Source organism: Arctopsyche grandis, chromosome 9 (genome assembly GCF_051622035.1).
Source record: "Arctopsyche grandis isolate Sample6627 chromosome 9, ASM5162203v2, whole genome shotgun sequence".
NCBI classification, from domain to species: Eukaryota; Metazoa; Arthropoda; class Insecta; order Trichoptera; family Hydropsychidae; genus Arctopsyche; species Arctopsyche grandis.
The window spans coordinates 17004157-17031933 of NC_135363.1; the positions used below are offsets into that span (position 1 = coordinate 17004157).

At 33.2% G+C, this 27777-nt stretch overlaps 2 protein-coding genes across 2 annotated transcripts in view; one reads left to right on the forward strand and one right to left on the reverse strand.

Annotated features, from left to right (window-relative positions):
* Nucleotides 1-27777, reverse strand: part of LOC143916946 (uncharacterized) — a 572328-nt gene that overhangs the window by 211037 nt on the left and 333514 nt on the right. The gene's annotated exons all lie outside the window — the stretch shown is intronic.
* The window catches only part of LOC143916944 (uncharacterized), an 83971-nt gene continuing 79477 nt past the window's right edge, over nt 23284-27777 (forward strand). The window contains exon 1 of the mRNA XM_077438249.1: nt 23284-24216. The gene's annotated coding sequence lies outside the window, so the exon portion shown is untranslated. The remainder of the gene's footprint in view (nt 24217-27777) is intronic.

Here is a 27777-nt window from a genome sequence, read left to right on the forward strand (position 1 = left end):
CTGCATGATTGTTATTGAGTATGTGTATAATAATATCAAGACCCGCTTTTGCATCACGGACTTTCAACTGGTCCGAATAATTCGAGTTTTTCATGGTATCTATCGAACGACATCTAAATCATTTTCGTCGAAAAATTGACGACGTCTGGGCTATTTTTCGGAAGACGTCACAATGGTCGTATAAAATCTAGACGTAATGATAGCAAATTATAGTGGTCAGCATATAATAACTCAATGGTTATTACCAATTCACAAGTTAATAATGATTTCGACACAAAATAGCTAAATGAAAATTCAATGCAATAAAACGCGTGCACTTCGGTTTGAGTGATTTACGCATACGATGAATATACGAGCGAATATTTAGACTTTCAAATTAGGTTTATTGAATTCTGAAATAATCTAGAATCGTCTTATAAATTGCACAAATGCATCCCCCCTATTTTTTGACAGCTGAGAAAATGGCAGATGCCGATATATGTATGTACATGTGTGTATTATATGTACATGAGATAGATATTAACGTTAAGTACTCGGGCTATTTTCATACTGATGAATTGTTATGGGAGGGGGGGTTCATGGTACCTTCGACTGTTCCCTATGACATTATAATCGCGCGATCGATCGATTAGTATTCTATCGGTTTACCTTTGGCGAGATAAAAAGCCGAAGCCACACCGTACCGATGAGTGATGAGGTGCGAGAGATTTTTTAGCGATGCTTAAACTGTGGTTCGCGCGAAGCCCCGCATATTCTGAGCACGTCGTCGTCATTGTCGTCGTCTTCTCCGGTTGCCCACTAGCCATCCTCCCGTCGGCAAATGGTACCTTGGTCCGTCGTATTATGTTCCATAAATCACGACCGATCTCTGGTAATACAATATCATTCGTTAGGCTCGGTCAGGTTACACGCGCTTTACGTTTTAATGTTGTCCGACGTACGGGCGCATTCTTGCCGTTTTTAACACTGTGTTGACTGCATGCAAATAATATTTTTTGTCGTAGGTATTACTTATGTATATTACATTGGGAATTTCCGATCGTCGACGAGGCTAAACGATTTTCCTCAAACTTTGTATCTAAATATATGTATGTAAATTAATATTTTAGAACGTGTTTAACAATTAGTTTGATTTTTTCCTCAAATTTTAATAATATTTTAAAATTTATTTTAATAAATACACATACGTACAATTGTAGGTACTTAATTTTGTATAGGGTTTGAGACTTGAGTTTTTTAATGTAATATGTATATTTATGTAATATTGTATGTAAGTAAATTCATTTAAAAAAATAATAATTAATCACAAAATTTATATTTATGGAATATTAATTTTAGCGTTTTAGATATTTAGTTATTTACATAACTTATATTAATGTAAACATCAGATGTAGTCGTAAATTATTTATATTTAGGGCAAGTACTTGACATCTAGACGAAATAGAGTGACGTATGAAATTAGGATGAAGTGTATTCGGGCAAATGAACGTCGTTTTTAAATCAAAAATGCCACTTTGCTTGCCTGAAGAAAATAATATTCGATCAATGTGTTTTGCCAGTGATGAAGTATGGATGTGAAGTTTAGACATTGAAAGCCAAAATGTCACACTTAGTCCAATGCACTCGAGTCTTTGAAGAAGGATTAAACGTTGTATGTGCGGCATTACGATGAGAGATCGGAAACGGAATACGACAGTGAACAGTATGGACAAGGTTAGGATAGTTGATATTGTGGAGAGAGTGAAGAGACTGAAAACTAAAAAATGGACGAAAAATGGACAAAAAAGTGCTTTAATGGTACCAGAGAAAATGTAAAAAGATGAAAGGATGGCCGCAAGGAAATTAGGTGGACGAAATTAGAAAAAAATTAAGGTAAGATGGTTTATAGATAGTTGCGCAAAACATAGACGTATGGATTAAATATATCAAATACATTTAGATAAAAATACGATCAATAATAGTATTGTATTAGTAATTTATATTTAAAAAATGATTTTCTAAAGACAGATATGCTACCGTAAAGTACAGTAAAAATTTAAAAGTGCAGTTCAGTTTATTTTTTGTCTCAAATAAAAAATGTATAGAATGAAAATAATTCATCATGATCATGGTTAAACTCTCGAGTGATAAATTTTCATATATTAAATGCGAAGTAAGTTAAACGAAATAAAAACGACTGTAGCAAATTGCTTATTGATAACACTGTCGCGCTGGTCATTCGGTTGATAGATTGTGCAGTTTTTAAACAAATGATAATTATATACAAATTTACCCATTAGCCATTTATATTGTTATTTATACGAAAAGATAAGCCTATCATATATTATAGCGGGACTAACAAAAAAAAAAAAAACTCGTTTCAAAAACAGTTTATGAGCATTAAATCGAATTAATTCTCGCGTACAGGCCCACTCGGGTCACATACTGTTGAGTTTTATGATGCTATTATCATGCATTTTGCAATACTCTAGTTACGTTAGATTTCAACTCGTCGCAATACGACCAATACGAGAACCCGCTCCTGAAACCGGTTCGCGAGAAAAAATTAAATATCACAATATGAAGATATCTATTATAGATGCGAAGTAAAACTTCAACAATACATAGTCAGTACGCGGAAGCTGCATCGCGTTTTAAGAAAAAAATATTTAAAAATTCATGGATCGGAATGTGACTTCATTGTTTTGTTTCATTTGCGTTGTATGTAGTTGAATATAAATTGATTGTGGGGTTATTGCGATGCGTGATGGCGATATTCGTGAAGTAATTAAAATTTATTCGGTTTGATATGGTGAGATGTTAAGTTGAAACATTGGCAGTGCCTCTCTCTAACATCCGGCAGGGCGTGGCGGGTCTCCTTGACTTGAGCATGTCGCTACTCGGCTAGTTGAGCTCTCTCAGAGCACAAAAGTGGCCTAATAGGTAGTCGATACCAATTTTATTATAGTCGTGAACTCGTTTTCCTGTTTTTTTTTGCGCTCACTATTTATCATTGCATTTGTTGATAATACGCGTTGATTCAATATTTAATTGTGGATCAATTTTCTTGTGTACATACATACATACATCTCACAATTCGTGCCGTGTCCAATTTAATTGAAAACGAAAATATAATTACAGTTGTATAATTTTGGATTGATAAGGTTTTAATTCGGATTTCCGTCACGCGGAAACGGAAGCAAAAGCCTACGTATATAATTGGCGTAATCTGTCATTTGATTTTATAAGATGGCCTATTCGGTCAACAGTTGTACAATTGCTTTGTATAATATTTGAATTTAATGTTAAATACATTGTATTATACAATATTACTCAGAAATTCAAAATATGAAAATTATATTGAAAGTTGTTTTTATTAGTAGTTAGGATTATAAATGTGACATAATTAAATTTTGTAAACTTAGTCAAAATATTTCGATTACATAAGTTGCAAAATATCATCTCGTATTTTAGAAAAACTTTTAACGGGTGGATCTTCGTTGTATTCTAAGTTCTCTTTTTACATAAATTCAACCTTATATTACTATAATTATTTATTTTTTTTAATATCAATATATTACGACAATAGTTTTAGGAATAAAGTTCTTTGAATATTTCAGTGAAGTATAATAGCAGTGATGTTTGGTTTGATTGGTGACTCTGTCTCTACTTTTAGTGTGTTATCTTAAATTAGACAGATTACTCATATTGAAAATATAATAAAAATCAGGATTTAGCCCCAATTTGTAAATAAACATACATTTAATTGTAAATAGTTTTTTTTCATTCTGAAATGCCATTCGATATGATACCGCTTACGACACGAAATCCTATATTTTAAATTGTTTTTAATTATCGTTGTGTGTACACAGTGTGGCTTCTTAAGCATAATATTACTCAACTCAGGGGTTGTCCAGTTTGTTCGTGTGGGCTTTTTCCGAAATAGTGAGCTTTCAGCCATTGTACATGAATTATTTATGAGCTTAATCTGCGAGACGCGATGCAAATTATGCGCAATGTTCTTTGCGAGGCGATTCCTCTTGTCTAAAGCTAAGCACGGCCATTCATCACAGAATTTCCCTAAGCTCCTCCGCATCAATCCTCTTGTCCCGGTTTTATCTGTTGTCTATACAAAGGCCACTGCTGCTTCTGCGAGACGTTCCGTTTGGGCGTAAGTCGCGTCCCGTCGCGGATCGAGTTAGGCTGTGTTATCTTCGAGGACACGAGAGGAGGCAATAAAGTCTGCAAGGAGCAGCACTTGGTGGACAGGAAGCAGGCGCAAACACCCCCGCAACAGCAGACAATGGCGGAGGCTGGCGCGCCCTCCAGATTGTTGCGATTAGAGCCGCCTCAACATTTGTTCTGCAAAGCGCGTGGGCAAACCAACAGCTCTGCAGACGCATGCCCATTACATGTAAATTTCGATTGCGTACCTCTTCAATTCCAACCTTTTCACAACGAGACGAGATTTCATCCTTGCATCGTCCAACCTCGTATTGGTGTTGGTTTTAAGTGTCCGGTTTTTGTATTTAGTGTAGTACTGATTTATAAAATGTATGTATTTTTTCAAAATTGATAAATATTTTCTTCATACTATTAGAATCATTGAGATTATAAAATAGCTTTTTGTAATTATATTTTCAATCGATTGTTTTTAAAAATTATGTAATTTTTTCCTCATTTTACCTACTAGTTAATATTAGAAAGAATGATAGATATGAACAGAACCGTATCAAGGCACAGGACTAGAGGTAGGATAGTCACAGTGCTATCCATCGTTGTAAATCCTTTGTAAAAAAGGTTCGGCACACCTTTAACAATGCATTTACAACCTTTGAACAATACGCGGCACCTTCTGGGTCCGGTGACTACACAGGACATTAGCCAAAGGCTCGAAAATCTGAAGGGCGGTCGGAGCGTGAAGCAAAACTTTCTTTCGACGAAAAATACATTTATTAAAGGTTTCATTTAAAATCTCAGACTTAAAATAAAAGCAACGTTAGTTAGTGGATACCATTCATGCAGGTTTTTTTTTTATTGGAAAAAAAAGATCCGAGCACTATTTATCATATGGATTTTATTTTGAATGTACTGTGCGAGTGGGATTTACAAGATTCTGATTCTATGTAGTAGTATACAAGCTATTATATATATGTACACATTTCTTAGCTATAGCTGAAAGAATTTTCAGCAAGTTCAGAATAATCAAAAATCGTTTGAGAACTGTAAGTAGTCAAGATTGCACTTCTGATTCAAAGCCTTTTGCCAATAGAACATAAATTAGTGACGGATTTAAAATTTCACGATATTGCTAATTTAAAAGCCAAAAAAATAGCAATGTATATGTATTTTTTTATTCAAATCTTAAGTATGAATACTTAAATTAGTAGATACAACGAATAAATATAATGTTTTATTATAAATTTATTATGTATGTTTTATTTACACATTTTTTTTCGTTTTAAAAAGAGGTTACTTTTGTATTACGTAATTTTAATACAATAAATAATTTTCAAAATAAAATTATTTCTTTAATTATGCTTTAAACATTTAGCTATTAAAAAAATACAAAAAGGGGCGTTTATTTGATATTTTCCAAGGGCGCCAAAATCATTGGTACGGCTCTGGATTTGAATAAATAAATAATTAATTCAAATAGATTTTTGTGGCAGCCTAAAACGCATAAATTAAATTGGATTAATTTCAAAAAGGAAGCAGTAATACATTTTATGATTTCCATGGAATTAAGTTTGGTCCATCTTTTATTTATATTTACCTCAGGTTGGGAAACACTGGGTTGCACAATGTAACAATTTATTGAAAATCAACAGAAAAACTGACAGGGATGTCTAGCTATAACTCTATAAGTCATCATGATTTTCCATACATAAATAATTCAATAGAGAGAATCGGCGTAACCAAAATATGCATGGTAGCTACTTACATATGTACCTATGGACAAAAAATCCATTGCATACAATCGCTCTAAAACATATGCTCGTGCATTGGGTTTTAGCTATGCAAAATTCAGTTTGCATTAGTTGAACAGTGAGGAAATGTATAAGCATGATATTGCAATCTATTTACATACAGACAGATGGGTATTCAAATTTATATATTTAAGGTCGATAATTTTTTCGATAATTGCGCTAATGACCGCGCGTGCACGCTCGAAAGGTACACGGAGATGTAATTGATTGATAACTTTACGGCTATTAACCGCGCGATTATTATTAGCAGGTAAATGTATTCATCGTAATTTGCAAACGTCGGCGAGCCTTCAATCAATCATTATTTGTCTTCGCATATATACTTCGCATATTGTAATGATCGGATCCGATCTTGCGGTCGACGTGCGATTGCACAAAAAATTCGTACAACAATGGTAATAACCCAATTCGGACGGATTCGATTGCCCAATCAAGCGATTCAAATTATTATCGTACGCTGATTCATAATAGGTATAATTGCCTTTATTTATTACGAGCACCGTTTATGCTCTAATTGCAATGTATGTATAAACACATATTTTAAAAATATGTACTCTATAGTGACACTTATATTTCTGAAATATAATAATTTGATTTTTTTGGTGTTCTAAATAAGTATACAACTTGTGGTAAAGTTCCAACGTCTAATGGATGTATTTCTCTATATGTACATTAGATGTACCAATGTATTGTAGTTGTGTTTTATCAGTCGATCTGTTCATCCAATTCTGCACATTGGAAACAAATTATAATGTTATAGTAAAGCAAGCGCCTTCAGAATATAAAGGTACCTCTTTATATAAAAGGATTAGAATTGCCGTCTTTTGAATAAACATGCATACATAATACGTACATCTGTAGAAAGCTTATGGAAAAGAGCCAAGTCTTATTTATCAAAGTCAAATAGAAAATTTAATCGTTTTCAATTGTTGAGAGTAAGAAGTACTAATACGTAAATAAATATTTAATGTAAATTTTATCTATTTGTAATTAATAAATATAAAATGTATAATTTATGTAAGTTAATCATTAAGTGTAAATGTATAATTTATGTAAGCTAATCATTAGTGTAAATGTATAATTTATGTAAGTTAATCATTCATATCATAGATGACCTATGTGCTTTACGGGTTTTACAACAAAAACTATGGCAATAGTAATATAAATTATGCAAAACACTATACTCATGGTATAACTTATATTTTGGATATAGTTTTAAAATATTAAGCATTTGAAATTATTTACACTATAGTTGGAACGTCATAATTGTAGGTATTTGTAGCAAAATATGTAAAGGTACATCTCTTCAATCATTCATTTATTACTAGGGATTGCAATACCGGTATACCGGCTTACCGGAAAATCTTGATTGTTTCGCCATCGGTAAATACCGGTAAATTTTAAAATTTAGCGGTAATTACCGAAATTATATGATGTTATTCACCTGAAATTTATTTTTTATTATTTACGATTCAATCATGGTTAACGTTTTTGGGAAAAGTAGTCGCATACAGTGATCTAAATACACGAAATTTTATTTACTGGTAAATACTGACATATCGGTAGTAAGAAAAATTATTTACCGTTTACCGGTGTATGAAATTTGAAGGTAAATTACCATCCGTAATTATGAATGAGGTCGCAGAATCTCCCAGAATTTGAAACGTGAACGTGTACTATCGAACCTTACTTACTCTCTAGTCTTCTAGTAATACGATTTTTTTAAGATTTGTCATCAAAGAAAATCTATCGCGTAAGTGATGTACCTCTTCCAGGTTTTCTCACCACAGTACGAATATGTTTTTAGAAGTCTGGAGGACTTGAAGTGGAGTCTTTCCTATGTTCAGCTTCAGTAAATATGTAGATATGTACATATTTATGGTAGTAATCATTTATACAGGTGAATCGTAGAAGTGCCAGTTCGTGAGCAACACTGAACAACAGTCCTATCTTTGATCCATCATCGTCGTCATCTACATATGTATGTATGTACATCATCCACTATCAATGGGGTTGCGTCTAAAACGCATCATTCACGCTTTTATAATTAATTTGGAGAAATGACTTTTACTATACATACATATGTACATATGTAGGTATAGAATAGTATTACATTTTTTCTACTAAAATTTTCTTATGACGTAATTGTGGGTTTAAATTAAAAGTGAATTTTTTCGGCGACGGTTGCCTTTTTTCAGCATCCTTTCATGAGATGTTGCGCACAATGGAGTGGTGTGTGGGCGTTGCAGATGACGGCGCGCGCGGGCCTCCGGCAACGGTAACACCAACCAACGGCAACAACACCTCGGGTAGCCGACGCGCTTATTACATCATTAGCGGCCTCTTTAGCCAGATTTTTATCTAACCGGGTGTGATGGATGCCATGGCGGCGACAAAAGGCGAAATTGAACGGCCGGACGGACGCTGCGGACACTTTCGCCTTGACGGATAGCCGCGTCGTGGGCGGGGGATTTGCGGTTGACGTGTGGTTTTGTTGTTGTCGTAGGATTAACAAACACACACCGAAATTATAGCGTCAAAATTATTTATTTCAAACGTGATCGAGATACGCGATATGCTGCGGACGCGCATTGTGCAACCGAAAAATGCTCGCGCACGAGCCAATCACTCCAAACATCAACTCGAAAGTACCATTATGTATACATCGCGTTTGGAAATGCGTATCTCGCTATATCACCGTCTCGTTAACCGCTAACTAACCATGTGATGTGCGATTTGGTATAGGCCATTTCTAAAGTGTCACAATCGAAAAAAAATATGATTTGAATATTGATGTGTATTTTTATGTGAATTCATATCTGCTAAGCTGCTTATCCAATAAGCTATTAAAAACTGGTGTTATAATTCAGAAGCGTGTTAAGATTTGTATCTTCGAGATATCGCTGGACGTTGTGTAAGGTTTTCTCGTACTTCCATCACCCGCTTTTTAATCTGTATGTTATGTATATTTTTCTCGTATTTATGGGGGGCGGTCATCAAATTTAACTAATTCAAATCAGTCGATGCAAATCATATTAGGAATTGGTTGTACACCTCTATCTATATGCATATGTATTAATTTATCTATGAATATATTTCACTAACATTTTGTTCATTTGCTAAACATCTTTTATCGAATCAAATACAGGCTATTTCTGTAATATTAACTTACAACTGAATATGTATGTTATCAGAATGTAATAGGAAATTTGATTTTTATACAAAAAAATATATTTATCTTGTAAGCAAGGTAAGCAAGACGTTTATTTGTTTGGGTGTAATTCATCATAATCAAAATTTGCTATCATACACGATTCACCGTTGCATAAATGACTCTAACATGCTTCCATATTCACTATACTCAATCTAAAATCATTAAATTGCGCTTCTGTGATATTTCTTCCAAATAGTGGGTGGTTAATTTAGCATTCAGTTTTTTTTATTTCATTAAGAAATTATGTGAATTAGTGTATGTATTTAAAGTATGGATTTAAGCGCCATAAATATAGCTATCATGTTCATAAAAAAGACAGAAGCAGTGGCCACGAACAGATAAGCTTCCGACAAATTACAGGCACTTCAATGGGTGGGTTTAATAAAAAGGAAAAAAATAAATTAAAAAATGTGAAAGTGCGATCGTTGAAGATAGTGGCCGCGCCTCTCTCGCCCTTTGCGAGTGTCGCCGTTCGCACGTGCAGAACCGAACGCGTCAAAGTGTCGGACAGGGTCTTGGATATAACTGCGGTGGAGTGCACCGCTGCCGGTACAGATAAATGCCCTCAGATAGGTGGAGACCGTTGTTTGGTGTTGTGCTAAACCGCGGACAATTCAAATGTCAGCGCGGCGCTAATGGCCCCACTGTGTCGCGTGCTGCGAGTGCAGAATGCGCGTGGCCGACGAGCTTTGTGCAGACAATGTGCAACAGGGCTGCTCAAACCTTGAAAACCTTTTTTTTTAATTATACAGTGACTTTCTTTAAATCACTATGCTGTCTGAATGGGCTTATAATTTTTGGTTGTCAATATTTACCGCCGTACAGAAATTTTCCTAGAATGAAAAACTTTTTTTTTCAAAAGAAATTATTGTTCCAAACGCACTTTCATTGCAGCTTGTTGTAAATATTGTTTCATTGTAAGTAGAAAATGAAAATAAATTTCCAAGAAAACTAATGTACGGTTTTAAATACGCTCACTCGTTAAAGTCTCTTTGATTAAACCAGACTTTGTCTTCACTTTTATAAGAATTGTGTCTAATTGTAAAAGTTTTACATATAAAATTTAGACCTTGCCTAACTATTTAAATAATCTGCTTATTTTTAATATTTTATTCAATAATAGGCTCTTTATGTTTATCATTTTCAATATTAAAATATTTTCGACGCAATTGTGGCTTGTAGGAATTTAAATTTTTTTTTTTACAGATATACACCATGACAGCTTAATAGGTAAACCCCAATACGCCTTCTTGGTCAATCACAAAAACATTGCAGCATTTTTATTACATAAATCACTTAATTTCGAGATGCTCAATAACTCGAAAATAACTATTAATTAATTCATAGAGACAATTATGGATTTAGAATTTTATATAAATTTTATCGTACATAAATCAAATTCAGATAGTGGTGACATGGTGGTTTGTTTAGGATGGATTTGCCATTTTGATGGATTTCAAACCGATTCAACAATGAAATCAGTAAAATTGGCAAACTCTGATAGGAAACGATTGACTTGAAGTCACAAATATCCAAGTCTGACAAACAGCATTACAGATTAGCACGGGATCGAATCCGGAAAACTCTTGGTGCTTAACATAAATGCATCCACCGAGCCATGATGCTGAATGGAATGCCATTTAACACGCTTTTGGATATTTTTGTTGCTTCTTGATATGCATGTCAATATGTAAGACCCCAAAGCACACATACATATGTAGGATATTCAATATATTATGTATTTATGACCTTATCGGGAATCAAAATATAAATAATTATAACCTAAATTTTAATTATATTATCATTCCATGAAATTATTCATGCAAAAGTAATAACAAAAAATAATAGATAGTTGCATATATATACTTTTATGAGCCTTCTAGGATAGTATGATCGACAAACGTTTATCATAAACGGCGTATAATTGATGGTATTTACACATCGTGGAGATACAGCGTTGATGGCTTTAATTAGAGCTCACAGTTAAAGACCTTTCGATTAATTCATAACATATCCGATCGTTCTTCAGTTATTGACATGACACTGCGTGCCGCTCTCCTTGTAACATATGCATGTAACACACGATGTTATTAATGAGATCGAAAACATCAAAATTATTATTTTTGCTTTAGGGAAACACCTGTGCGGTGGTATTCGCGTATTCAAATGTAGGGTTTCGTGTTGTGCGCGTGTTCTGTCCGGCTTGGTACAAATAAAAGGAGGAACACCATAAATCCGTGTGCCAGGAAGCCCGGGGACATGGCGAGGTGTTGCTAGATTGTTGTCAAATGTTTAGTTGCCGTTTAGCGAACACGGCATAGCGAAATCGTGTAAGAGGCCGCGTTGTCACGCCATCATCCCCCTCCGTGCATCGTGACAACAGGCTAAATGTCGCTAAAACTACATCTTGTAATGCACCCGTTCCAATTGTGAAACTCGGACAGACGAAGAAAAACAGAAACAAAAACAGATACGATCATAATGAACATGTGAAAACCAATAAATACTCATAATCAATTCAAACGTATTATTTTGGCGAAAAATATTGAAAATTTTGGATGAACTGTTTCAAAATATACTTGTTAAAAATGAAACTTATATAATTATGTAACAAAAAACTTATTACAGAAAATATGTCTATATAAATATGAAAATATATGTGACGGAAAATATTTATTATTAAAATTATTATTTAACCTACCTGAAATATTTTATCCTATTTTTAAGCATATTTTTTTTTGTTTCAGAAAATATGATCGCGCAACTTTGTTTCACGACAGCTAAAGCAGACCAGGTAAAAAGCATGTTTGTATAATGACTTCATTATAGCGTTCGAAAGAAATAAAAAAGGCAAATTGTCGGCTATGTAAATATTATTCTATACGCGTATTAATGTGTGTCGCATTAAAGCGAACGACTTTTATTTATTTGAGATTAATTTTGGACCGTTTGGTATAACTGGAGTCGCCACATGCGCCACAATGGTCGAAACACAGTCGAAAACTTTTAATTTAAAAATGTGACTTCCTAATATTTTTCAAAATCAAAATGCTACCTATTTCAAAATACACACGAGTGTACAATGTACCTGTATATCATCATCATCGTCATATATAGAGCAGATGCAGACCTTCATTGGGCAGACTCGCTGACCTCTCGTCGGATACCGGACCGCTCGGGTTGCGTTGCGTCACCGTCTTGTTAAATGGTAAATAACAGTGGAAAAACTAACGCAATTAATTACCGCTTATAATCATCGATAAATTGCCGAGCGGTGTGTATTCGACACTCGGGCTATTTTTAACGTAAGCAGTAGGTATTTTATAATATCGGAATTTATGAAAGTCGAACTAAATTATGCGGTGCGTCTCGTTTTATCGTTGTTAATGTGATGCGGTTAAGCGATGTCACTCATTAGCGACAATATTTTTATTATTTAAATCGATCGTCTTCGTACATGCAGTTTATTATTGCGTGGTGCAGATTATTATTATAATGTACTCACTGTAGCAGGGCAATTAGAAATTCAGCATTGCACACGTACATATTTTGCATAAATCGCCGAAGGCTCGTCATCTCTTTCGATCGCGCTTTTAGAACGCACCGTGTGGATATGAGCTTCGAAAATATATTTACGTGCGATGTCTTGTTATTATGCTCCATTATAGTTGGCTTGCAAATCCGTTTTGTGCGTTTTTTATGGCCGTCAATTTTAATCTGGAAAATCGATTCTTTTCTAGTGTAACGTGCAATTAATATTTCGATTTTGTAATTTGATCCGTTTGTGATCGAGTAAGCATAAATCATGTGTTCGAAATCGGGTCACACATATTGTAGATTCGGATTTTATGTGAAGCTGATCTGTCAGTATTAAATTTTTTGTGTTTTTTTTTTTAATCTGGTGATAAGGTTTTGCTATATTAATATTTAAAAAATGGTAATAGACAGCCCAAAAATCATCAAGTTTTTGCTTGTATGTACATATTTGATTAAAAAGTAATACTTATGCAAACTTTATACATTAATTGTAGATTTGATTTGTTATATTAATTGGATGCTAGGGTCAAATTTAGTAAAACGTTAAGAAATTCCTGTGAAAATTTGTCACGCAATTGATGAAAAAAATTACTAAGCATATATGTAATATTATTATCGCTTCATTTTCTTTTATTTATGCTATTTTTTTAATTATATAAAACAAGGATTAGGTTCTTCATACATCCATGTATAACGTTTGTTAAATGTAAGTACGAACAGTTGCTTTGTAATACTAAAAAAAATTGTAATATAAGAAAATTAGATAAAATTGTATTTATATAACAATTTATTTTGATAATTTGATTTTTACGGACAAAGAATAAAAAAAAAGATTTTTTTTATCAACAATATCATTTTTTAAATGTTATTTCTTAGTATGTGTAACTTTAATTTTTAATCATACAGTTTTTTATAAGGAAAATTCAAAGTTTTCCACCAAATTTTATTTGTCCGACAGAGTAAGTATACTGAAAATGTAGAAACTAATGATACACTATTTTCAAACTACAGCACAACCTCTCAATTTGAAAATAAAAATTTATTGGTGTATATGTGTGCCACCCAATTTACTAATTGTTCGAATGAATGGCTGCTATATAGATATCTAGAACATTTTTTTTTATTTTCGACACGTCCGTTGTGTGCAGATAATCAAAATAAATCAAAATCAAATGAAAGGTTCGACGCAGCTGCATCGCGAGGCGATATTGGCCAACGAATTAACACTGATATCGGTAGGCGAAGTGGTATTACGGCAATGGCCAGAGGGTTCCGATAACCCTCGTATGTGACGAATCGGTAATAACAGCTTAGGCCAAGCAGAGGCAAGGCGTGTCAACCGGCACGGGTTGCTCTCACAAGACACTTCATCCGAGAGACCTCTTTCTTGATCTTCGCTCGGAAGTCTGCTCGTTTTGCACGCTCACTTGCTTAATCCGCGGGAAAACGATTAGCGATTATTGCGTTAAAAAAGCTCCTGCTTCGACAGCTTATACTCGGCTTTTGTATGCCAGTTTAACATATAAATGTAGCAAATTTGGGATTATTCGAAATGTGTGTTATTGGATGCAAAACGAGAGGTAAAATTTGTCACAGTTCGCTTGAGATCTAAAATTACGATATTATTATACAGTGTGAAAATTCGTGGCGCGTTTTTAATGCGTTAAATTATTTGACGCTGAAAACCTCCTGTATTTCGCGATGTTGTGAAATGAGCGTGTATTTGGACTTGCTCTGGATGTTTCGAAATGTTGATGTTTTTTATGGACGGTGTTAAAAAGATCGATCTTGACAAATCGTATTTTGAATGTAACGCGTTTGTGTAGGCTTATTTTATATATCAGAGTGTTTATTGATATTTATAAGATGTTCCACGAATGGAGAGAAGATCCATTTTTGATAACTTTGCAATACATATGTAATTTATCATGCAACATTTAATTTTATGTTTTTCTTTTTTTTGTTTAATTTTTTCATATGAAAAGATATAATTATAAATTGGACCTGATCTCAGTCATCTAACTTTCATACAATATTTTGCAATATCTTTAGTATTATATTAAAATATTTTTGTTTAAAATTTATTTTACCACATTTCGATCAGTTTCATATTTTGTATGTTTCTAAAACGAAAAGTTTTCTTTTTGGTTTTTGTTTTTAAGCACATTTTGACATATTTATGTATATAAAAAAACTAAACTTTATATACATATATGATAGTTTTCTCTTTTATCCTTCGCTCTAGCATCATTCTCTCAAGACTAGGTACACACACAGAAAACGTATGTACATAGATATATGTATATACATAACTCGTCATAATGAATTTGTAATAATAACAAACAAATGTATGTACATACATACATACATACATACACAAGAAAGTTTGAAATCACATTATTTGTTAGAATAGGTAGATATGGCAACATATTACATTTATTAATATTGTCTATACTACATAGATGTATGTATTTATTATTTGTTATTTGAAAATGGCTTTTTACTTGCGCTCTTTAAAGTCTCTTCAATTATATGAATATTTTTTTTAAATATTTTTCATACATTCCCATTATTTTATATTTGATTATACATACAATATTAGAGATATTTTTATTATTTGATGTGTGTATAGATCTGTACATCACTCGGTTGGTTTTTTTTCTTATTATTATTCAGCAGCGGCACAAAAAAGAGGTTCAGCGATAGCCTGGGCGCGGTAGATCCAACAGTGAACTCAATTAATTAAACATAGGAAGGCATAAAGTATTTTAAGTTATAACAGCACCGGTGAGCTGTTTCGCTACTCGACTTGCGAGAGCGTCACGACCCGGCAGTTAACAGAGGTTCCCGTAGCCGCGCTACAATTACTTTGCCTGCACATTCCTGAAAACCTGCTCTGGCCACCATTGTCATATTCTCGGTTCGATTTATACTATTGCTCCGGCTAATATCATCATGTTGGGTAATCATGCGGAGCTGTGTTTCCCCTAACAACATCGTGCGTGACGATCGATTATTGCAATAACAACGCAAACGGCAGCGGCCGCGTTTCCACATTTCGACCACAACACAGTTCGAAAATCGATGATGGGCTTGGGTCATGCTAAATTACGAATCACCACACCGCGCCGATTAGGTAGATATTTATGACATTGTGTTTATTTGTTTTGGGAAAGAGTTGGTGTTAATTAAAGCGTGCAACGGGGTCCGATGGAGCTTCCCAAATATGATTAGAAAGTGAAACTTTGATTGGGTTTCGAAACGCGCCCGCCGATCTTCACCAATTTTAGATTAATGTCATAGATTAACGAGACAATTACGATGTTGCAGTCCCCTCTTTATAAGCAGGTGTACCGGCTGGTTTATGGCTGTGTAGATGGTTGATTTTTTTGTGTATATTTTTATATAACATCGTTTTAGATTGAACACACTTGTTTAGAAAATTGCGTCTTGGCGAAGTATTGTATAGCACATACTAAAAATTTATATATAGACTTGTTTACTTTCTGTTTTTTCTTAGATCGATTGAATGACAAAAAATTCTTTTTAATTTTAAAATAAATAATAATTATACATATAAATTTTATCCGCTGTATAATTCTCTTCTATCAGATTATAATTTGTGAACAATACATATATATGTAAATACCAGTAAGTTATTTAATTAATGGCATAATTTTGTTATGACAAATTAAATCGTTGAGGTGCTATAATGAAATGCACGACAAAGTTTCGAAGGTCCAAATTTCGTTCGGTCTTCTGTTACCAGATTTCACCGTCGTCTCGTCGATATGTACATAGGTATATAGTCAACAAGAGGAGTGCGTGTTTATAGACGAATCGAGTGTTACAGTTAAGGTACGACGACGACTTGCGGCCATCTACTTGCGGCCAACTGGTCACCGTACTTACCTGCTCCAATAACAAATACAGTCTCTTAGAACCAGATCACTTTCTCTTGCCGCCTCAGTGTCCGCTACTCACCGCACGTACCTCGTCCACTGAACTTTTTTTTTTCGTACCACTCCATCCTCTTATCAGCTCGTAATCTCAAATAGTATCGCTGGGTCGGAGCACGAGCTCGAGAGCCAACGTCGGGCACGCTTACACATTATTCAACAATTGTCAACTTTGCTGAAATCCATTTCCGACGTTCATAATGAGGAAAAGTGGGAGTTGCCGATACGAAAAAGTGCGAAAATAATTGAGTATACTTTTGTGGATGAGAGGCCGGAAGGCAAAAAATGAAAATTTTCTCGACGTTTATTATTGACGTGGAAATTGGTTGCGGATTTTTTTCTATAATAGGTCTGAGTAAAATGTTAAAAGCGTTAATGTAACCTAGTTATTTTATATTAGCATATAATAAAAAATGGTTTCACTTGTATAGGTGTGCGAATTTTATACGCAACTAGTAGCATGTTGATAATGAAACGCTTGTGTACATACATATATATGTACATCAATAGCTTGTTTTTAATAATAAATTGTTCGTTTTTTACCTTAAGATTTGCTGTGATAGATAAGATACAGGTCAAATTAACCACTTTAATCAAGCTAAAAAGAAAATTTATTACTTAGTAAGTAATTTTACTTGAATTAATTTAAGATATACATAAATAGGTGTGTTCTTATATGTTTACTGCGTAATTTTTTTTTCAATCTGATACTATGCGATATTTTTTAATTACCCTTTTCAAAATGTGTACTAGAATTTACAATCAAATAATTTTACATTAAATTTAAAAAAAATTAGATTTACATAAATATTGTTAGATTAATTATTTTTAATGCAAATTAAACGGACTATGATATAATCGCATATTTTTTTGATATTATTATAGTAAAACATTCATACATAAAATAATGTAATATATATGTATGTATATAATATAAGCTCACTATATCGCATTACTGTAATGAGCTTCTGGTAATTAATTGTTAGTCTATGAATCTAAGTTTTGTTAATTGTCAAGTAAGTCGATATGTGTGCATACATATGTATATGTATTATATATGTTGTTTCACGAACCTTTTCCGTTAGATCGATATGTACTTTGACACCGTACATACCCGTATAGATGAGCTGGTATAAAGTGAGATCCTCAATTTTGCAGTTTGAAATCGTAAAGTAAAGTAGTAAATGTCGTGCTGTGGGCGTCCAGGCCCGCTGGTCGAGCACGCGCGCCTCGTGCAACAAACTATATAATTACATTAAACAATTTCATGACTTTAAACCGTTCAATATGTAAACAAACATCGGTTTGAATTTGTTGCATGAAATCGATCGCGTAACATGTCTCTCTTTCTTCGACAATGTGTACTACCTATTGTCGTGTACTAACTTAGATATATATATGTACATACATACATTGTATATGTGTATGTACCTACGTACAAAGGTACCTTTTACATTACCCACTTATGTATATCTGCGACAAGTCCGATCATATCTCTCGCCTTGTATGTACATATTATACATATAATATAATATATTGCACAATCATAACTTATTAAAGCTGAATACGTGCTAAACTGTGTATATCATTTCAACGTTTGGTAATTAGATTAAAAAATAAAACTACTAATTAATGAACGCTTAACATACTCGCGCCTTTTGATTTGCGAGCGCAATATTCGTGTATCATTAACGGATAAAACATTTTGCACTCAATATTTCATTTTAATTATGCGAAATTGATTTATAGCCGAGGCGTATGTTTCACTTGTATGTGCTATAAATAATTTCGCGATTTATTGCGATAAAACATAAATATTCACTGTATTAATTTATTAGTGAGTTTTACACAGTGCTGCACGTCATATTATGATAATGAAAAGTGAAAAAATAAAATGATTTTAATTAAATTTCCGGCAGTACATTTCGAACGTTCAATATATTTTTTATGAATTATTATAAACATGCAGTGTTCTTCTACTCGAGACTGAAAGGTAAATCGTGATAGATGTCTAAAATATGCATATACATATAATATATACATACATAGGAGAAAAAGCTCAAAAACCTTTACCACTTATGCATACATATTAAGTATCATTTAATCACTAACTGAATGGTTAGTATTGCAGAGAATATTTGAATCCTCTTGAATTCTTGAGAGAATTTGTTACCATAAGACATTAAGTTTTCTACATGCTTTTTCTTTGCATTATCATTTAAGATGCAAATAAAAATACATCTAGACGATAACAGCTGTATGGGTGTTTTTCTAGGTTAATTATTTCTAAAATTAATCCATCATATTGGTGCAATTAAGCTTGAAATGAAATTAATTGAACTTTTAAGATTAATACTTTGGAACTGTAATAAAAAATTAAAGAAACTTTAAATATTCTTTCTTCAATATCCTTCATTAAATTGTTCATTTTGAATTTTAGTTACATATATCTTTGCAATAGATACTTTAACATTTAAATAATTTATTAAACACAATTCAATATACATATTATATGTACGTTATATTAGTTTGATTAAAATAATTGATCGCTCTCCAAGAATTTGTATTGAAAAAAATAAATCAATAGTTTGTACAATATGCACGCCGATGTCGCAACAATCAATCGCCCCGGGAGATTTTCGTCAATATGACACTACCGAATTGTTTAATCGCATATGGCACGTCAGATATATAATTATACACATACATATATACACATACACACACGTATATATATTTATATACGCCTATAGTGCACGATTTAGAATCTCATTGGTGGCTTCTCCTACCATCGTCTGTTTTGATACATCGTCAAACTTTCTAACGAGCTCGCTCGCAACTCCACACGGCGGTAAGCGACTTTGCCGTCGCATACTTACGCCGCTTTGGCACCGAGTACACAGTCCACCACTCGGCGGCCCCGTGGTCGATATGATTGGTTGCGAATAGAAGAGGAATGCGCGGTAGGCTGGTCTGATGGCGCTCAGAGTGGGACGAACTCGCTGCTAAACAGCGTTCATTCAATTTAAAAATTAAATTAAATTAAAAGTACATAGTTTTCGAATATCTTAGGTCGTATTCAATATCATTCCACGAGCAAAATTTTATGAAACTATGTCGAATCTTGGTTTTTTCCTGAATTTCCCTGTGAAATCATCATCCTCAGTTTTAAGAGAAAATATTTTCTTAAACTCTAGTTTCCGGAAAGCTCGGAGGCCGAGCTTACCGGAAAGTACAGTTTATGGATAGTACGGCCACAAATATGGAATTATATAACAAATCTTCTTCTTCTTATAGCATGTCCAATTCCAGTGTTAGGCTCTTCCCAATTTATAATAAATATTTTAAATTCCTCCCAATTCCTTGCAGTGTGAAATATATTTTGCACAGGATAGCTCCTGTCCAGCTTTTATGTATCATGAACGAGCCTCGCATAGTTATCCCTAAGATTTTCATTTGTATTCAATTTTCGGCAATTTACCATGTTTGGAGATTCCAGTTTTAGAAGGTAACTTCCTAGAAGAAGTATGTCTAAATATATAGATAATGTTTAAACAAATTAATTAATAACAGACTTATGTATGTATGTAGGTAATATTATATAATTTTCAAAAGTCACCATTGATCATATATAATGTTTGTTTGGATGCCTGTTTGTATTAATTAAAATCATTTCAATCTATCAAAGTCCTTGAAAGCCGTCCGTAAAACTAATATATTGACTTCTTCGAATTTGAACACTGGGCATTTATTTTTTATTTATACAAACCAAATTGTACTTAACATATTGCTGTGGCTCAATTAAAAATATTCAATTCAAAAACGATTTTGAAGGTGTTAATACATTTTATAGATCGTTAAATATTTTATTACACCAGGTTTTGTGCGTTGAAATGAGCAGTGTGTTATACATATGTATGTACATTATAGCGTTTACTACCGCTTGTTGTCACAAGTCGTTGCGTAAACAAAATAATAAAAAAACGAAACTCGCGAATTGTCTCCTCGTGGACCTGTAGACGTGTCGAAACCTCGGAGAAGCTTAAACGTGAGAAAATTTAAAAGCAATAAGGCGTGTCGTCGATAAGGGCTGTCATGCGCTTGAAAATTGTATCCATAATTTTGAGCTTAAAGTTAAGGTCGGTGAGATGAGCAACCTCGACCTTTTTCGCAATCTTTTATTCGATTTCTTGGGCAACGCATCGTCAATGTTTATGACCGGTGGATGCATCCGATGCAAGTGATCTTTGGAAGAGAGCTTGTGCTCTTTTCGCGATTACTTTATTCTTTTTCGATAACTAAAGTTATACGTAGAGATACATATTTCGATCGTAAGGTTTTGTAGTGATACTTATCGCATTGCAGGTAACATAAACTTATTTGGAATTCTATATACCAAAAATAAAGCCAATATGGAATTTTCTCCTTATAATAATGTTATTGGTTTTACTTTTGTATGTATCTCGATTGGAAACATAAATAACTAGTGAAAATTTTATTTGGTTTACTTATACAAATATTTTCATACTGCTAACTTAATATATTCAGATGTCTAATTTGTGCCTTTAGATCTCATTTATTATAGTGTCTTTAATTTATACGCAATGGTCAGGAACTAGTTTGTGTTTTCCTTAAATGGCTAATCAAAAAAAATGAGAGCTTCTCGTCCGCTCGTCTGGTTTATCGGTGATTTAATTCCGAACGGGCTTAGTTTCCTAAGAAATAACATGAACACATTAAAAATACATAACGTCCCACGCACTGTAAAATTATTAATGGGTGCCATCAGTGACCTTTTCGTTTCATTTGCAAATCGAGAACACAGAAAAAGAAGTTTCATTGTGAATCATAAGGTTGCGACACGCAAGAGATGAGCGAACGGGCGCGCGTTGTAAATTAAAATCAAAGGTCTTGTCATTGGGCCGCCACGTGATGAGCAGACCGGTCAACGGTGATGATGACCATTTCTCGTGGAATTGATGCGTTACATTGTATTGGACAGACGACAAGTCTGTTCACCATAAACGTCGGTGTTGATACTCTCCGTGACGCATGTGATGTCTCGATTTTATAAATATTATAATCAGTGTTAAAATTGTTTGCATTACTAACTGTCTTCTAATTCTACAATATCTAAGGAGAATGATAGATATCTATGTACATATTTAAATCAAGAACTGTATAATTTGTTGAATTATTCATAGAAAAGATCTGATCCAAATAAATTACAGTCGGCGCCCACTTATAGATCATGAAAATTTGGCGGAAAACTTTGATTTTTCCGATCAACATACCAAGGGAATCGGAAATGTTTGCTTTTTCTTTTATTGTTTAAAGTCTTAGATTTTACGTCGATGTTATTTATATCTGTTTTAACAAATTTTGTGTATTATTTTACATATGAGCCGTTATATTTGCGTTATAAGTTTTCAGTTCCAAAAACACTATTTCTGTTCGACTTAATTCACAAATTGTTATCACTTTCAATTCGATATGTCCAAAATTTCGAAAAAGCGGGATAAATGTATCACAGGCCCCACCAGTATTTTTAAATATAAACGCAAAACGTAATATTTAATGTTTTGCGAGATATTTCTCGAAATGAAGAACAGTGGACTTGTGCCAATTTCAAATACTAAGCCCGCTTTAAAGGTCACGGAATCTGACGCTTAAAGCCCTCAACATGAGGCCACCACCCCCCCGACGAATACAGTCCAAGAGACCCTTTCGTCGGAAAACGAGACGGTTGTTCATGAATATCGCACAAGAACAACCGCACATCACTGTTCTAATAAAAAAACCACACTGTACATAACCAAGTACAAAATTAACAACAATTTCAAATATAACGACTCATATATGTATGTATTGATTTATCTCATTATCTATACTAAGCCAATCCCCGTCGCTCTATAGGCTTTGCCGCCTTCCCCATGTGTTTTAATAAATAAATAAAATATATATATATATATATATATATATATATATATATATATATATATATATGTATATGTATTTACTTATGAAAAACACTATTGAATAACCTGTAGTTAATTGAATTAGTTGCGTTACGCTAAATTTCAACTAATTTGAAATTTAGCATATGCATATATGTACATATATATGTATGTAAACAATTAATTCATTCCATTGATGAAATATATTTCATACATACATATTGTATATTACAACTTGTGAGTCAAAGTATAATGACATTTTTTAATACTCCATGATGAAAAGTGAAAATTAGAAAATTGGATGAAAAATGATTTTTCTCAATAAAAAAAGAAGTGTTAAATCGAAGTATCAAATTTAAGAATATTAAATTTTTAATATTCTAATATGTGTAGTCAGATAGAACATTATAATAGATTAATTTCTCGAGTCATTAGAATTTATTCGAAGAAGTGCTGTTAGTCATGACTGTCGTCCTCAGCAGTCGACTCAAAACTACAACGGAATCTACGAAGACGTGCTGCGTCGACCGCGCCTGAACGCGGTGTGCGTCTCGCGCCAAACGCTATCGGTTTCATTGAGGTGTTGCGGTGTGCGAGCGAGACGCCGAACGCCGCTCCAGTTAACCACCTCGCCGCTCACTCTTCCGGGAGTCCGCCGGAGGCTGCCGCTGGAAATTGGTCCAGTAGGTGTAGCGGGCTCACTCGGCAAACACTCGCCAAACACACTGGACGGCGCCGATAACACGGACACTCTCACTCGGCGACGACGAGAGGAGAGACCCTCAACCACCGGATCGACATGACCGACACAGTCATGACACCGGACGACGTCGACACACGCCAATTTAACACGTCCAGTCTGTGGTCCCTATCCGCGAACCACCCTCCGAGTCCACCTCTTCGAAAACACACCTTAACTTAAAACAACTCGGAAAACTATTCGAGAGATTCCAACGGACGAGTAGCCACCAAACCCGATAGAACAAATTTTCACCAAACTTTATCTTTACGTGATAGTGAAATTTTGAAATTAAACATTAACCTAATAAGAGACTCATCACAATTGTGTGTTCATAATTTATAATATTAGTGAAATACATGTAAGTGTGTGTGTGTAAAGATATGTGGATGCGCGCGCACCGGTACGTATAGATTTTCCGAGCGTTTCAGGTTTCGTTTCCGGCGGATGTGCTGTTCAGTGTTGTCCGTTGCTTGCGGTAAATAAAGTGTACTTAACGGTATCGTGTGTAGTATTAATGATAGTCCTGCCGATTTTATCACTCGTGACGCAATAAAAAATACGCAGATACTTTGTTTATTATAATAGTTATGACACAATTTTTAACCTGTGCTCCCTCGCGTTGTTGAGACAATGCAACAGTCGACGAGTGTGTGAACACTTTTGATTTCGTTTTATTATACAATTGTGCGTAGTAATTAAACGAAACCAACTAGTTTGTTTTATTGATATTTATTTTATTCTGTGAATTTTGAACTGTGTGTGGATTTTTTGGCGGTTGCTGTTTCATCTTTCGCGTGTTTCTTGTTCTATCTTCATCGATTTGTTCCTGTTGTAAAAGGTGAGTGTTTAAAATTAATTGATTTCATTTTGTAGTTGTTTAAATAATGGAAACGTTTAAATTCTAAATTGCATTTATTGAATATTTATTCCCGTATTAATTGTATTATTTTATTGCTCGATGAAAACTTGCTGAAATTAATATATAAATGGTTTGAAAGTGTTTAATACTTCCCGGAAACACAGTTTAAAGATCAATGGCAAAACAGTCGTTTTTTTTGCAATATAAGTAATAAATATTATATTTTGTTACTTTAAAAATATTTAATACGGTTTAATGAAATGTAAAAAAAAATCATCAGTGTCTGTTGCATGCATATATATGTATATATATATATATATATATATATATATATATATATATATATATATATATATATATTTATATATGTGTATATATATATATATATATATATATATATATATATATATATATATATATATATATATATATATATATATGTATATATATATAAATTACAAAAAGTAATATATTCAAATAATGAGAATTTAATTGAAAAAGAACAACGTAAAAATTGATTAAAATAAAATATTAAATATAATCGTATCCCGTCGAAGTTGACCTGTCAATAAAACTTGCATCATTTTAACATGTAACATCCGTTTTGAGATTGTAGTCGTATGTATGTAGAATAAAATCTTTGATCATTTCATGCCACTTCGTTTTTTGTTGCACAACATCCTCAATGATGTGTAAAATGTATATTATTTATTATTGCGAGAATCGGAGATTTATTGGTTTTGTCAACGTTTATTACTGTAACATTGCCACCGACTTTACATAAAAATTAATTTTATTATTACTAATTCGTTTCGGATAATATATACATATGTATATGAATTTCAAAATATACATATATTGAATGGGTTACTTAATGGAGATGTTTAATTACTTAAATGAGGAATTATTTATTCTAAAATAATAAAAATATTGTAAAAACGTAAAAGTTACTGCTTGTGACTCAAAATGTAACAATAACTTATTTTTTACACAATAAGGCTTTCTTTTTAAGACAATTAAATACGTAGATTGTCGCCTATCTATTGTGAAGAATTGAAAAACAGCGTTGCGCACATCCGAAAATGGCGCATCTGAACAATTGGTTTTGTCGAAATTTTGACGACATTTTGATACTTCTAAAGAGGCGTCACGTTATTGTTCTTTTGTCGTAGACTTTTCAGAGTAACGGAATATCCGCACGCATATTTGAAAGAAAAAGAGTTTGAAAAATAAGTTCAACATTCTAAAATTTAAGTAAAAGTCATAAGTCAACCGAGATATTTCTGTAATGCAGAATCGAAACTATTGAAGCATTACAATTTGTAGGTCGATTCAATAACGATCGGATCACGCAAGGTCTTATTAGACAAAAGGCTGCTTCAATAATTGAAACGGTCAGATTACTGGTATTATAGTGAAAAAAGAAATAAATAACGATGTGTACAAAAGGAAACTCTCGCGTTACGTTACGGGGAGGCATTCGGTGAGCTTAGTGATTATTATGATTTGTAAAATTACCGTTCCGTATAAATTTAGAGGAGCATTCGATCGGTTTCGAAAAGAAAGTTTTACATACTGGAAACTGGTCGATGATGCGATCTGGTTTTTGACCCGCGACATTGTGTATTTGATGTATACAATTTGTCTTTTTTTTTGCTAAGCAAAAGTAATAATATTAGCATTTTTTTTTTTGTTGATTTTCATATACTGTACTTTTCCTTAGTAGAGATTTATTAATTTAAAAACTCTTAGACAAATTTTTCTCTATCTTTGTAATTTAAATATTTTATCAATCGATTTTTATATGTAAAATTAAATAGTCAAAAAAAATCAATAGTCATGAATTAAACAGACGATAGTTTTAGAACCTTAGTAAATGTAAAGCTTCTCATTATTTCAGATTGCATGATAAAGTAAAATTAATCCTTAATTTACTTTGAACACATTCGTTTATGATCGTTTTATAATTTTTAATTTCGTTGACTCTTTTATACTAGAATTTTATTTATTTTTAAATTACAATTATAATTATAATTTTGAAACTAGCTTTTTATTGTTCTTTAAACTGTAGTTGAAAGTAAAATGATACATGAATACAATGTATTAAACAAACATTAGTATTAGACTTTGTTACATTTATGACACATATCATAGCGTGTGAATTTTCGAATATGTGTACGTTGTGAGGTAGTTAAGTAATTTTTCCCCAACATCGTCCAAGAAAACCAAACTGGTTTAAAACAAGAAGCCATATCTTTCGATCGGTCGGTCGGTGGCGCTTTGTTTGAGGCGAAAAAAAGTTTATACACAGATTGGTCGCCCATCCATCACCGGAGACCACAAAAGACATAAGAAAGTGATAACTGTGAATCATCAGTAATCGGCCCGGTGTCGGGTATCAAACAAAGCAACACCAACACAGACATTATCACCGTTATATGTATATACACCGATACATATGTATATATTTATGACATGGAAAGTGGTCCAGTTAGTGACAACCCGTCATCTGGGGTGGGGCCGGGTAAAAGTAGCCGTTGCTGACCACACGCTGGTCACTCACTTGTCGCCTGTCCATCGAATGGGTTGGTCCACCGTCGAAAAAGCTCTAGATTTAAAACGAAAGCTCAAAATCTTGATGGTGTGATTAATTTATTCTCGGAACATTTTTGTTTCTTTAACTTTTTTAATAACATGACTTTATTGGTTTTTTTTATAACACAACTATTTAGAAGGTAGGGCATAATTAACCGTTTAAAAAGTTTGTTTGTTTTTTATTTATGCATACTTGTATTATACACACAATCTGAGACCGGTTTTCATGCCCGAATCACATCATTCAAAATTTCTTCCATGTGTGACCTTCCAGATTTTAAAAGGGTTGATAATTATATTTCATTTTGTATGCTAAAAAAAGTACGTTGTACATACAAATTTTGGTATTTAACTTATTAGTATTGTAGAAGCGGCCTAAAATAAAAAAATAGTATATAATTAACTATATTATATTTAAAACTTACATTGAATTTATTATAAAATTAATTGCACCCCATAAATCTATGACGTGACGGAAAAAAATTAACCGCTATTAATTTACATACGTATTTGTAATTGTATGGGTAAATTAGCTCGATTTCAAAGGATCTTAAGCGAGGGCGTTATATTAAGAGTAAGAGTGTTTTTACAAAGACCTCACAATATTTTTATGACCTCAACGCCCACGGTTTCGACTTAATAATACCGTAATTCGAAATATAAATCAAGTGATGTTAATTTCGGGAAAGCTCGAGCATACTTCCTACGGCATAAATATTAACGATTACACAATTATCAAAACGATCATATCACCGCAATCAGATTTTAATTTTTGATTAGTAGAGTGCTGTGTATCATCTTTGATGGATTGCAAAAAATAGCCCATCGCTTTATCGGAACTACATCTCTGACAATATAACGTAGCGAAACCATTTGCGATGTTTTACTGTTGCTCAAACGTTCTCTTAATTCCTTTTAGCGCATAACGAATGTCTGGTTTAATGC